The sequence below is a fragment of the Salmo trutta genome, chromosome 10, assembly GCF_901001165.1.
Source record: "Salmo trutta chromosome 10, fSalTru1.1, whole genome shotgun sequence".
NCBI classification, from domain to species: domain Eukaryota; kingdom Metazoa; phylum Chordata; class Actinopteri; order Salmoniformes; family Salmonidae; genus Salmo; species Salmo trutta.
The window spans coordinates 35501650-35515883 of NC_042966.1; positions in this window are offsets into that span (position 1 = coordinate 35501650).

A 14234-nucleotide genomic window follows, 5' to 3' on the forward strand; every position below is an offset into this window, starting at 1 on the left:
AGATAACCCTGTAGGAGATGCAAAGCTCCACAGCGGAGATTGGAGTATCTGTCCATAGGACCACTTTAAGCCATACACTCTACCGAGCTTGGCTTTACGGAAGAGTGGCCAGAAAAAAAGCCATTACTTAAAGAAAAAAATAAGCAAACGCGTTTGGTGTTTGCCAAAAAGCATGTGGGAGACTCCCCAAACATATGGAAGAAGGTACTCTGCTCAGATTAGACTAAAATCAACATTTTTGGCCATCAAGGAATACGCTATGTCTGGCGCAAACCCAACACCTCTCATCACCTCGAGAACACCATCCCCACAGTGAAGCATGGTGATGGCAGCATCATACTGTGGGGATGTTTTTCATCGGCAGGGACTGGGAAACTGGTCAGAATTGAAGGAATGATGGATGCCGCTAAATACAGGGAGATTCTTGAGGGAAACCTGTTTCAGTCTGCCAGAGATTTGAGACTGAGACAGAAGTTTCCCTTCCAGCAGGACAATGTCCCTAAGCATACTGCTAAAGCAACACTTTGAGTGGTTTAAGGGGAAACATTTACATGTCTTGGAATGGCCTAGTCAAAGCACAGACCTTGGAATGGCCTAGTCAAAATCCAGACCTTAATCCAATTGAAAATATGTGGTATGACTTAAAGTTTACTGTACACCAGCAGAACCCATCCAACTTGAAGGAGCTGGAGCAGTTTTGCCTTGAAGAATGGGCAGAAATCCCAGTGGCTAGATGGATGTGCCAAGCTTATAGAGATATACCTCAAGAGACTTGCAGCTGTAATTGCTGCAAAAGGTGGCTCTACAAAGTATTGACTTTTGGGGGGGTGAATAGTTATGCACGCTGAAGTTTTCTGTTTTTGTTGTCTTATTTGTTTCACAAGAAAAAATATTTTGCATCTTCAAAGTGGTAGGGATGTTGTGTAAATCAAATGATACAATCCCCCAAAAATCTATTTTAATTCAAGGTTGTAAGGCAACAAAATAGTAAAAATGCCACTGTATGTGTATGTGTGTGTGTGTGTGTGTGTGTGTGTGTGTGTGTGTGCGTGTGCGTGTGCGTGTGCGTGTGCGTGTGCGTGTGCGTGTGCGTGTGCGTGTGTGTGTGTGTGTGTGTGTGTGTGTGTGTTGGTGTGGAATCCCTCACGTTAAAGGGGGACATAGTTTCTGAGCCGTTACATAAATCCTTGAACTACCAATCAAACAATCTCAGCCCCTTTGAAGAAAGAAGAAACAGGACACCAGATTTACATCAGACCCACTGACACACTGGAATTCACTACATTATTGTTCACCTGCTGTAAATACAATTCATACACTCTGAATTAAATGCAAGATTTTAATGTGGAACTACACCCATGTAAATAATAATTATTTCTCTCAATAAAATTGAAAAGAAAATGGCAGTCAGTCAGAATATGTCAGGAGGCCTAGAAAGTCAACCAATCCACTTATGTAAGGATGTCTCTGTACATAGGGCTGAAAATAACTCCAGCTGCAGAAAGAGAGGGGGATATAAATGTAGTACTCTCCCTCGCAGAGGAGGCTGGTGGGAGGAGCTATAGGAGGACAGGTTCATTGTAATGGCTGGAATGGAATCAATGGAACGGTATGAAACACATCAAACACATGGAAACCAAATGTTTGACTCCTCCCACCAGCCTCCTCTGCTCACTCGGTGGTAGGCTCCCACACAGTGTTGCACCAAATACATTTTGATCTCTCTCATTACTCCATTATTTTATGAGCTGTTTTATTCTCCATCTTCTGTAGTCTATGACAAATCTCATTAGCAGGTTCCATTTGTTAGCCTGCCATTGGTTCATCTGCTGATCCTTTACTCATGGCTGGCAGGTCCCAGTGATCCTCTATTCATGCCTGGCAGATCCCAGTGATCCTCTATTCATGCCTGGCAGATCCCAGTGATCCTCTACTCATGCCTGGCAGGTCCCAGTGATCCTCTATTCATGCCTGGCAGATCCCAGTGATCCTATATTCATGCCTGGTAGATCCCAGTGTCAAAGGTCCTTTAATTTTTGCATGAGTTATTACTTTGTTTGCTTTGTTTGCATAATGTTTGTGCAATAATTTTTCTACGACCGACAATCATGAATCGGATCTGGAATAATACATTGACTCCTTTATTCCTCGCAAAGCGGGCTTACCTGTTGCTCCTGGCCGAGATGACCGGCGATGAAGAAAAAGAAGGAAAGGGAGACTCCAAGCTGAAAAGACTGGCTACACGGCCTCCTCTTCCTAGTATCCTGATGGCTGAAAAGATGGGCTACACGGCCTCCTCTTCCTAGTATCCTGATGGCTGAAAAGATGGGCTACACGGTCTCCTCTTCCTAGTATCCTGATGGCTGAAAAGATGGGCTACACGGCCTCCTCTTCCTAGTATCCTGATGGCTGAAAAGACTGGCTACATGGCCTCCTCTTCCTAGTATCTTGATGGCTGAAAAGACTGGCTACACGGCCTCCTCTTCCTAGTATCCTGTTCAAATCAAATCAAATTGTATTTGTCACATGCGCCGAATACAACAGGTGAAATGCTTACTTACAAGCCCTTAACCAACAATGCAGTTTTCAGAAAAAAACGACAAAAAAGTAAGAGATAAGAATAACAAATAATTAAAGAGCAGCAGTAAATAACAATAGAGGAGCTATATACAGGGGGTACCGGTGTCGAGGTAATTGAGGTAATAATCTTCTCTTACTTCTCTTCTCATTAACAAGACAAACTACACTGGGTCTGGTAACATTCTGCACCTCCCAGTAGTTAAAATAGAAAATCACAGGTTATCTGACTAGAATGAACAGGTGGATCATCATGTGATACACACACACACACACACACACACACACACACACACACACACACACGAGTTCAGCCTGGCTGATACATTTGCACTAGGGGACTGAATGCACACACAGAAGGGTGCGTTCACACACCTGGTTTATAGAGGTGCATGGATGCAGAGTGGATGTCCTAATTATGGTTTGTTCAACAGGAGAGTTGAACATGCAACTAGAACACTAGAACACCGGAACACCAGAACACTAGAACACTGGAACACTGGAACACTGGAACACTGGAACACTAGAACACTAGAACACTAGAATACTGGAACACTAAAACACTAGAACACTGGAACACTAGAACACTAGAATACTAGAACACTGGAACACTAGAACACTAGAATACTGGAACACTAGAACACTAGAACACTAGAACACTGGAATACTGGAACACTGGAACACTAGAACACTAGAACACTAGAACACCGGAACACCAGAACACTAGAATACTGGAACACTAGAACACTGGAACACTAGAACACTAGAATACTGGAACACTAGAACACTAGAACACTAGAATACTGGAACACTAAAACACTAGAACACTGGAACACTAGAACACTAGAATACTGGAACACTAAAACACTAGAACACTAGAACACTAGAATACTGGAACACTAGAACACTGGAACACTAGAACACTAGAATACTACAACACTAGAATACTGGAACACTAGAACACTAGAATACTGGAACACTAGAACACTGGAACACTAGAACACTAGAACACTGGAACACTAGAACACTAGAATACTGGAACACTAGAACACTGGAATACTGGAACACTGGAACACTGGAACACTGGAACACTAGAACACTAGAATACTGGAACACTAGAACACTGGAATACTGGAACACTGGATCACTAGAATACTGGAACACTAGAACACTGGAACACTAGAACACTAGAACACTAGAACACTGGAACACTGGAACACTAGAACACTGGAACACTAGAACACTGGAATACTGGAACACTGGAACACTAGAACACTGGAACACTAGAACACTAGAATACTGGAACACTAGAACACGTGCTGTCGAACAGCACAACATGCTATTATTATACTTGGACAACATTCTATTATAATTACATTCTGAGACAGGCATGATACATGGAGGAATAGTGAAACAGGGAGCCTCGTGTTGTTAGTGATATTATTTATGTGAGCAATATCCATGATGGGCAGAGAATAATAATGATGCTAATGATTACCCTTTCCGTATTGTTTTAATTGATCATTTGTGCCTTACGAATAGCCTATAATTTAATTAAGACAGTTAATCAAATTGTTATTCCATCCACTGAGACAAACATTATTGATTTCTAACTGATTCATATTTTATTTAAATAGCAATAACACATGATCTTGTCTTTGCTCTGCCTACAATCTGAGTGGATTCCCTCTCTGAGCTGTAGATGTCTTGGAGCGTGATTTCTCTCTCCCTCTCTCTTTAAGAATCCCATTCACCATCTTCTTTAATGTCGAACTTCATTCGAATGTCTTAACTCCTTGATTCCGCTCCCATGAACACATTTAGCAAGGAGATGTCTTGTGTCTGATTTACACTCTCTGCAGGCTTACCGGGGCTGCCAAGGTAGATTGGGTTGTATCCCAAATGTAACCCTATTCCCTATGCAGTGCACTACTTTTGACCAGAGTCATAAGGCACACTATAAAGAGAATAGGGTGCCATTTGGGACACAGACCAGGGTAAAAATAATAAACCTCAGCACTTCCACCACAGCATGCTGCAGGCGCCAAGAAACTCCATCATTAGTCCTCCTCTACCCAGCATGTTACTGTACATTAACAGGTTACATTCCTCCTCTACCCCAGCATGTTACTGTACATTAACAGGTTACATTCCTCCTCTACCCCAGCATGTTACTGTACATTAACAGGTTACATTCCTCCTCTACCCCAGCATGTTACTGTACATTAACAGGTTACATTCCTCCTCTACCCAGCATGTTACTGTACATTAACAGGTTACATTCCTCCTCTACCCCAGCATGTTACTGTACATTAACAGGTTACATTCCTCCTCTACCCCAGCATGTTACTGTACATTAACAGGTTACATTCCTCCTCTACCCCAGCATGTTACTGTACATTAACAGGTTACATTCCTCCTCTACCCCAGCATGTTACTGTACATTAACAGGTTACATTCCTCCTCTACCCCAGCATGTTACTGTACATTAACAGGTTACATTCCTCCTCTACCCCAGCATGTTACTGTACATTAACAGGTTACATTCCTCCTCTACCCCAGCATGTTACTGTACATTAACAGGTTACATTCCTCCTCTACCCCAGCATGTTACTGTACATTAACAGGTTACATTCCTCCTCTACCCAGCATGTTACTGTACATTAACAGGTTACATTCCTCCTCTACCCAGCATGTTACTGTACATTAACAGGTTACATTCCTCCTCTACCCCAGCATGTTACTGTACATTAACAGGTTACATTCCTCCTCTACCCCAGCATGTTACTGTACATTAACAGGTTACATTCCTCCTCTACCCCAGCATGTTACTGTACATTAACAGGTTACATTCCTCCTCTACCCCAGCATGTTACTGTACATTAACAGGTTACATTCCTCCTCTACCCAGCATGTTACTGTACATTAACAGGTTACATTCCTCCTCTACCCAGCATGTTACTGTACATTAACAGGTTACATTCCTCCTCTACCCAGCATGTTACTGTACATTAACAGGTTACATTCCTCCTCTACCCAGCATGTTACTGTACATTAACAGGTTACATTCCTCCTCTACCCAGCATGTTACTGTACATTAACAGGTTACATTCCTCCTCTACCCAGCATGTTACTGTACATTAACAGGTTACATTCCTCCTCTACCCAGCATGTTACTGTACATTAACAGGTTACATTCCTCCTCTACCCCAGCATGTTACTGTACATTAACAGGTTACATTCCTCCTCTACCCCAGCATGTTACTGTACATTAACAGGTTACATTCCTCCTCTACCCAGCATGTTACTGTACATTAACAGGTTACATTCCTCCTCTACCCAGCATGTTACTGTACATTAACAGGTTACATTCCTCCTCTACCCAGCATGTTACTGTACATTAACAGGTTACATTCCTCCTCTACCCCAGCATGTTACTGTACATTAACAGGTTACATTCCTCCTCTACCCAGCATGTTACTGTACATTAACAGGCATATTACTTAAAAGGCTTGGGCTTTGCCTTTGCTTCTTATAGCCCCTGCTTGGAAACACACGCACACAGATTGTTTTAATGCAGCATATAAACATCACATGTGTGGTTGGTTCTGCCTCAATGCACCACATTAGTCAGAATCTCATTCCAGAGATGACAGTTGCTGCTGACGTTCAGACGCTGTACTGAATAAGAGGACATTGAGAGAATGATTGGAGCAAGCTGAGCCGAGCTCAAAAAATAAGCCTATTGGCTTGGGGGGGATGTTAAGCGAAGCGACACAGGGGAACCCAAGAGCAGACTCAGATGAGGAAACAGGGATGAATGAACCAAAATATTTATTGTTACACAGAGAGATATGGAGTGCAGATCCGGGGAAGCTCGGATGAGTTGCAGATAAAGCAGGAGCAGATGTGACAGTACCCCCCCCCCCCCCCCCCCGCTCTACGGACTCCACCTGGTGCACGACCCAGCTTGTTTGGGTGTGAGATATAGAAATCCTGTAAGAGGGAGGGGTCCAGAATGTGACGGCGGGGCACCCAGCAGCGCTCCTCAGGCCCGTATCCCTCCCATACCACCAGATACTGCTAACCCAAGGCCCCGACGGCGCACATCCAAAAGCCACCGGACGGTATAGGCAGGATGGTCGTTGATGAGCCGAGGGGGTGGAGGAGTAGCTGCATGAGGGGACAGGTGACTGGAGCAGACTGGTTTAATTAAGGATACATGGAAGGTGGGGTGAGTCTCAGAGTTTCAGATGAACAGCAGAGGGCTTTATGACACGATTAATCTGAAAGGGCAAAATTTTATCATATTACTCCAGTGCTAGCCTCCCTACACTGGCTTCCTGTTAAGGCAAGGGCTGATTTCAAGGTTTTACTGCTAACCTACAAAGCATTACATGGGCTTGCTCCTACCTATCTTTCCGATTTGGTCCTGCCGTACATACCTACACGTACGCTACCGTCACAAGACGCAGGCCTCCTAATTGTCCCTAGAATTTCTAAGCAAACGGCTGGAGGTAGGGCTTTCTCCTATAGAGCTCCATTTTTATGGAATGGTCTGCCTACCCATGTGAGAGACGCAGACTCAGTCTCAACCTTTAAGTCTTTACTGAAGACTTATCTCTTCAGTAGGTCCTATGATTAAGTATAGTCTGGCCCAGGAGTGTGAAGGTGAACGGAAAGGCTGGAGCAACGAACCGCCCTTGCTGTCTCTGCCTTGCCGGTTCCCCTCTTTCCACTGGGATTCTCTGCCTCTAACCCTATTACAGGGGCTGAGTCACTGACTTACTGGTGTTCTTCCATGCCGTCCATGGGAGGGGTGCGTCACTTGAGTGGGTTGAGTCACTGACGTAGTCTTCCTGTCTGGGTTGGCGCCCCCCCCCCCCTTGGGTTGTGCCATGGCGGAGATCTTTGTGGGCTATACTTGGCCTTGTCTTCGGACGGTAAGTTGGTGGTTGTAGACATCCCTCTAGTGGTGTGGGGGCTGTGCTTTGGCAAAGTGGGTGGGGTTATATCCTGCCTGTTTGGCCCTGTCCGGGGCTATCATCGGATGGGGCCACAGTGTCTTCTGATCCCTCCTGTCTCAGCCTCCAGTATTTATGCTGCAGTAGTTTATGTGTCGGGGGGCTAGGGTCAGTCTGTTACATCTGGAGTATTCTCTTGTCTTATCCAGTGTCCTGTGTGAATTTAAATATGCTCTCTCTAATTCTCTCTTTCTCTCTTTCTTTCTTTCTCTCGGAGGACTTGAGCCCTAGGACCATGCCTCGGGACTACCTAGTATGATGACTCCTTGCTGTCCCCAGTCCACCTGGCCATGCTGCTGCTCCAGTTTCAACTGTTCTGCCTGCGGCTACGGAACCCTGACCTGTTCACCGGACGTGCTTGTTGCACCCTCGACAACTACTCTGATTATTATTATTTGACCATGCTGGTCATTTATGAAAATTTTAACATCTTGACCATGTTCTGTTATAATATCCACCCGGCACAGCCAGAAGAGGACTGGCCACCCCTCATAGCCTGGTTCCTCTCTAGGTTTCTTCCTAGGTTTTTGGCCTTTCTAGGGAGTTTTTCCTAGGGAGTTTTTCCTAGCCACTGTGCTTTTTTCACATGCATTGCTTGCTGTTTGGGGTTTTAGGCTGGGTTTCTGTACAGCACTTTGAGATTTCAGCTGATATACGAAGGGCTATATAAATAAATTTGATTTGATTTGATTTGATTTGAATCCAGGAGCTAGTTTTTTTGAAAACACTTTCAAGGGCAAGTCCTTAGATTAAATCCATACCTTTTGGCCTGAAGTGTAGACTGGGGCTGAAGCACGGCGATGGTTAGCATGGGATTGGGTCCTGGCGGAGGCACGAAGAAGGGCAGCCCGGGCCCTCCTCCAGGTGCGACGACAACGACGCATGTGGTCCTGGACTGAGGGCACCGCTACTTCGACCTCTTGGGCAGGGAACAAGGGAGCTTGGTAACCCAGAGCACACTCAAAGGGAGACATACCTGATGAGGGTGTTGTGGGCATATTCCACCCAGGGTAGCTGGGCACTCCAGGAGGAAGGGTTAGCCAAAGTCACACAGTGTATTGCAGTTTCCAACTCCTCGGTCTGGCTGTTTGTCTGGGGGTGATATCCAGACGAAATACCCAGAGCTGTGCAGAAGGCTCTCCATACCTGGGATGTAAACTGGGGTCCTCTGTCAGAAACAATGTCACTAGGGATGCCATGCAGCCGCAAAATATGGGATACCAGCAGTTCCGCAGTCTCCTGGGAGGAAGGAAGCATGGAGAGGGGAATGAAGTGAGCCGCTTTGGAAAATCAGTCAATAATAGTGAGGATGACTGAGTTACCATTTAATGGGGAAGGCCAGTGACAAAGTCCAAGGCTATGTGTGACCAGGGGTTGACTGGGTATGGGAAGAGGACAAAGCAGACAGATGTAGGTTTGGTGGAGGTTTTTTCCCGAGCACAGACCGAGCAGGCTGAGATGAATTCCCGAGCGTCTTTCTCCATGGTGGGCCACCAAAATCACTGACGCAGGAAGGCAACAGTCCGGTTCATGCCAGGGTGACAGGTGAGGTGAGTAGAATAGGCCCATTGAAGAACATCAGTACGAACTGAATCTGGCACAAACAAACAGAGCCTAACAAGGACCGTTTCTAGGATCAGGCTGGTTCAGCTGAGCCTGACAAACACTAAACTCAATCTCCCAGGAGACAGCAGCAATGACGCAGGAGGATGGCATAATGGTTTCTAGCTCGGAACTTGTGTTGTCTGCTGTGAACTGACGGGAGAGAGCATCAGGCTTGGTATTCTTAGATCCGGGGTGATAAGTGAGTGTGAAGTTGAATCTTCCAAAAAACAATGCCCACCTGGCCTGCCGAGAGTTCAGACGTTTGGCGGTCTGGATGTAGGCTAGATTTTTGTGATCCGTCCACACAATGAAGGGAAGGACCAAACCCTCTAACCAGTGACGCCACTCAACAAGAGTCATCTTAACAGCCAGGAGTTCCCGGTTACCTATGTCAAAATTTCTCTCTGCAGGTGAGAGATTGCGGGACAAGAAGGCACAAGGATGGAGCTTCTGATCCGAGGGAGAACATTGAGACAGGACGGAAGCGTTCACCTCGAGGACGAACTGGAGTTCTGGGTCTGGATTGGAGTAAAAGTGAAGCGGTGCTTGAGTTCCCGGAACGCTGCCTCTGCCTCAGGGGACCAGTGGAATGGAGTGGAGGTGAGAGGAGCTGCCAAACGACTGTAGTCATGGATGAATCATCTATAAAAATTGGCAAACCCCAGGAAACTCTGTAACTGCTTCAGATTCGCGGGCACAGGCCACTCTGACTGCCCTAACCTTGGCAGGGTCCATTCGTAGCTGTCCTTGATCAATAATGTAACCCAAGAAGGACACAGAGGAAACATGAAACTCACATTTCTCAGGCATAACAAACAGCTTATTCTCCAATAGCCTTTGGTGAACGTGTTGCTTGTGAGCCTCAAGGTCCTTCGAAAAAATAAGAGTGTCATCCACATAGACAAAAACAAAATGCCCAATGACATCCCTCAGGACATCATTAACCAGGCTCTGAAAAACAGCAGGGCCGTTAGTGAGACCAAAATACTGAAAATGTCCAAGTGGTGTGTTGAACGCTGTTTTCCACTCGTTCCCTTCTCTGACGCGGACAAGGTGGTAAGCATTCCGGAGGTCAAGGTTAGTGAACACCGTGCCACAATGTAGGGGGGCAAAAGCAGAACTGATAAGTGGCAAGAGATACTTGTTCCTGACAGTGATACTATTCAACCCAAGGAAGTCTATACATGGCCTCAGTGACCCATCCTTCTTCTTGACAAAGAAAAACCCAGCTCCCACCGGAGAGGAAGAAGGCCTGATATGTCTGAGAGCCAGGGAGTCCTGGATGTATTCTTCCATGGCTTCTTGCTCAGGGTGTGGTGCTTACTGAATACAGGAGCTAGACCGTGATATTCTGGAGGAACAGAAGACAGGTCTGGGGGTTATGGAATGGACTGGGGTGCAGACAAGGCAGGAGGAAGGGCAGACTGTAGACAATTAGAATGACAAAATGTACTCCCAGTAGTTACCCTTCCGGTGGACCAGTCAATCTGTGGGTTGTGTAGCTTTAACCATGGATGACCCAGAACCAGAGGTGAGTGAGAACGGTCGATTATGTGGAAACTGATCTTTTCCAGGGAGATGCAGGATAACAGGAACAGTTCTCTCCAAAACACAGAAGAGTATCTTTCCATTGAGAACGTTGGCATCCAGAGGTGAATCGAGCGAAACCGTGTCCAGACCCAATTGATTAATGACCCCTCGGTCCAGAAAGCTCTCGTCGGCGCCTGAATCGATGATAGCAGGCAGAGGACAAGCCTGGCTCTGCCACACAAGGTTGGTCTCAAGCAGGGGTCGGGGAGTTGGGCAGGCGATTTGGCTCAATAGTATATCCCCACTACTGCTGAGCCCCCTCTTTTCCTGGACACAGGGGACAAGTGGAGACCAGGTGACCAACCTGGCCACAATATAAACAGCTCCGAGTACTGATACGCCGCTGCCTCTCCTCTGAAGATAGACGGGTCCGGCCGTGCTGCATGGGTTCAGGATTAGAACATGCCTGGAGATGTGATGCAGTCAGAGAAAGAGAGCAAGGCACTGAAGCAGATGTTATGGGACATGCAACCCTACCTCCCCTCTCCCTCCGACGCTCACGGAGATGGTGGTCAATGCGGATAGTGAGAGAAATGAGTTCGTCAAGTCCATCAGGCTCCTCTCTGGACACCAACTCGTCTTTGAGGGTCTCAGTGAGTGCGTTCCGGAATGCTCCCTGAAGGGCCTCGTCATTCCAGCAGCTCTCTGAGGTGAGGGTGCGGAACTCACATGCCATTTCAGCCACACTTTGGGAGCCTTGATGAAGGGACAGAAGTCGTTTAGCAGCATCCTTTCCACAGACCGGGTGGTCGAAGACCTTCCTCATCTCATCTGTGAATCCACCGTAGGAGAAGCAGATAGGTGACTGTCTCTCCCACACCGCAGTGGCACAGGAAAGCGCTGCTCCCCAAAGGCAACCAATCAAAAAATACATCTTGGCTCGTTCACTAGCATAAGAGTAGGGCTGTTGCTCAAATACTAGTGAACATTGCACAAGAAAGGCTCTGCAAGCGCCAAGATTACCATCATAGCGCTCAGGAGTCGGAACAAAAGGCTCCCAGGGCGGAGAAGATGGACTTGAGACTGGTTGTGAACTCTGGGCGGAGGTTCGTACCTGTAGGTCAGACAGGCTCAGTGAAAACTCCTTGATGTTCTACAGCAGTGTTTTCAGGGCTGGGTCATGTTGCTCAAGAAGGGTGCCTTGACCAACAAGAATTTGGCGAAGAGTAGTGGAGTTTGCTGGGTTCATCGCTTGGCCAGATCGTACTGTTAAGTGGAGTGACACAGGGGAGCCCAAGAACAGCCTTCCCTGTAGCTCAGTTGGTAGAGCATGGTGTTTGCAACGCCAGGGTTGTGGGTTCGATTCCCACGGGGGGCCAGCACAGAAAAAAAATCTATGAAATGTATGCATTCACTACTGTAAGTCGCTCTGGATAAGAGCGTCTGCTAAATTACTAAAATGTAATGAGGAAACAGGGATGAATGAACCAAAATATGTATTGTTACACAGAGAGATATGGAGTGCAGATCTGGGGAAGCTTGGATGAGTTGCAGAAAAACCAGATGTGGAGACTGAGGTTGGAGTTGGCAGAGTAGAACAAGGTAAACAGGTCCTGAGGGGAATCCAAGGTGGTGGTGAGTAAAATCCAGAGCAGGGTAGTTGGGTGGTAAGATGTGGAACAGGAGCCAGAGACAAAGCAGTAACTGCAATGAGAGGATAAATGGTGTCAAGCAGGGTAACAGGTGCTTGAGTAATCATAAATGGCTAGAATCATGAACTGAGTTCTTGATTATGGAATGAGTTGCAGCTGGTAGGGATCTGCTCTGACTCCAGCACACCTGTCTCCAATTACACGGAGAGGGAGAGAGTCTACAGGGGGAGTAACTGCAGGTCAGGAAGACCAGAGGGTGTAGCAGATGTGACTGGGGAGGCTTAACATCCCAACTGTGAAGCATGGGGGTGGCAGCATCATGTTGTGGGAGTGCATTGCTGCAGGAGGGACTGGTGCACTTCACTAAATAGATGGCATCATGAGGGTAAAAAATTATGTGGGTATATTGAAGCTCAAGACATCAGTCAGGAAGTTAAAACTTGATTGCAAATGGGTCTTCCAAATGGACAATGACCCCAAGAATACTTCCAAAGTTGTGGCAAAATGGTTTAAGTACAACAAAGTCAAGGTATTGGAGTGGCCATCACAAAGCCCTGACCTCAATCCTATAGAAAATGTGTGGGCAGAACTGAAAAAGCGTGTGCGAGCAAGGAAGCTTGTAGAAGGCTACCTGAAACGTTTGACCCAAGTTAAACAATTTAAAGGCAATGCTACCAAATACTAATTGAGTGTATGTAAACTTTTGACTCACTAAGGAATGTGATGAAAGAAATAAAAGCTGAAATAAATCATTCCCTCTACTATTTCACATTCTTAAAATAAAGTGGTGCTCCTAAATGACCTAAAACAGGGAATTTTTACTTGGATTAAATGTCAGGAATTGTGAAAAATGTAGTTTAAATGTATTTGGCTAAGGTGTATGTAAACTTCTGACTTCAACTGTATGTTTACATTGCCACAGCAAGTGAAATAGATAATAAACAATAAAAAAGTATCTTTCTCTCACTCTCTCTCTCACTCTTTCTCTCCTGCCTAATTGTAGGAATATGTATACATTTAGAAGTTTTGCATGAATGTGACAGTATATGTGTTTATGTGTGTGCGTGCCCATCTGTCTGTGTGTTCAGTCCCCTTATACAAATGTGTCAACCAAGCTGAGCTCCGTACCTTTAAGATAAGCCTTCGACTGGACCACCCTGTGTGTGTATTTTGTTGAACCTTTATTTAACTAGGCAAGTCAGTTAAGAACAAACTCTTATTTACAATGACGGCCTACACCAGACAAACCCGGACGACGCTTAGCCAATTGTGCGCCTGCCCTATGGGACTCCCAGTCATGTCCGGGTTGTGATACAGCCTGGAATCAAACCAGGGTGTCTGTAGTGACACCTAAAGCACTAAGAGCCAGTGCCTTAGACCGCTGCGTCACTCGGGAACCCTGTGTGAGAGAGAGAGCAGCAGCTGGGTCTGTCTGTTTAATCAGAGGCTTTGTCTGCAGGCTGGCCTTCACAAAACACATCACTGGATCAATTACACACATACACCACACACACAGACAGACATGGACAGTTCAATTACACACATACACACACGGACAGTACAATTACCCTCACCACCACCGCCAACGGAAGCCCCCCGCCACCCTCTCTCTCTCAACCCCTGCTGCTTTTACAGTCACACTGCAGATTGTGAAGAGACAAATCGGCACATCACACAGCAACATGTGAAAAATATTTGTTGGTCTGATGTGTGTAATGAGGAACACCCGGACGCTGCACTTGAAGCTTTTATGAAACCGCTTCTTTCCGGTTACTGATAGGAATGCGCCCATCAAGGAACTGACTGTTAGAACTGTCAAATCCCCATGGACAGATGCTGAACTGAA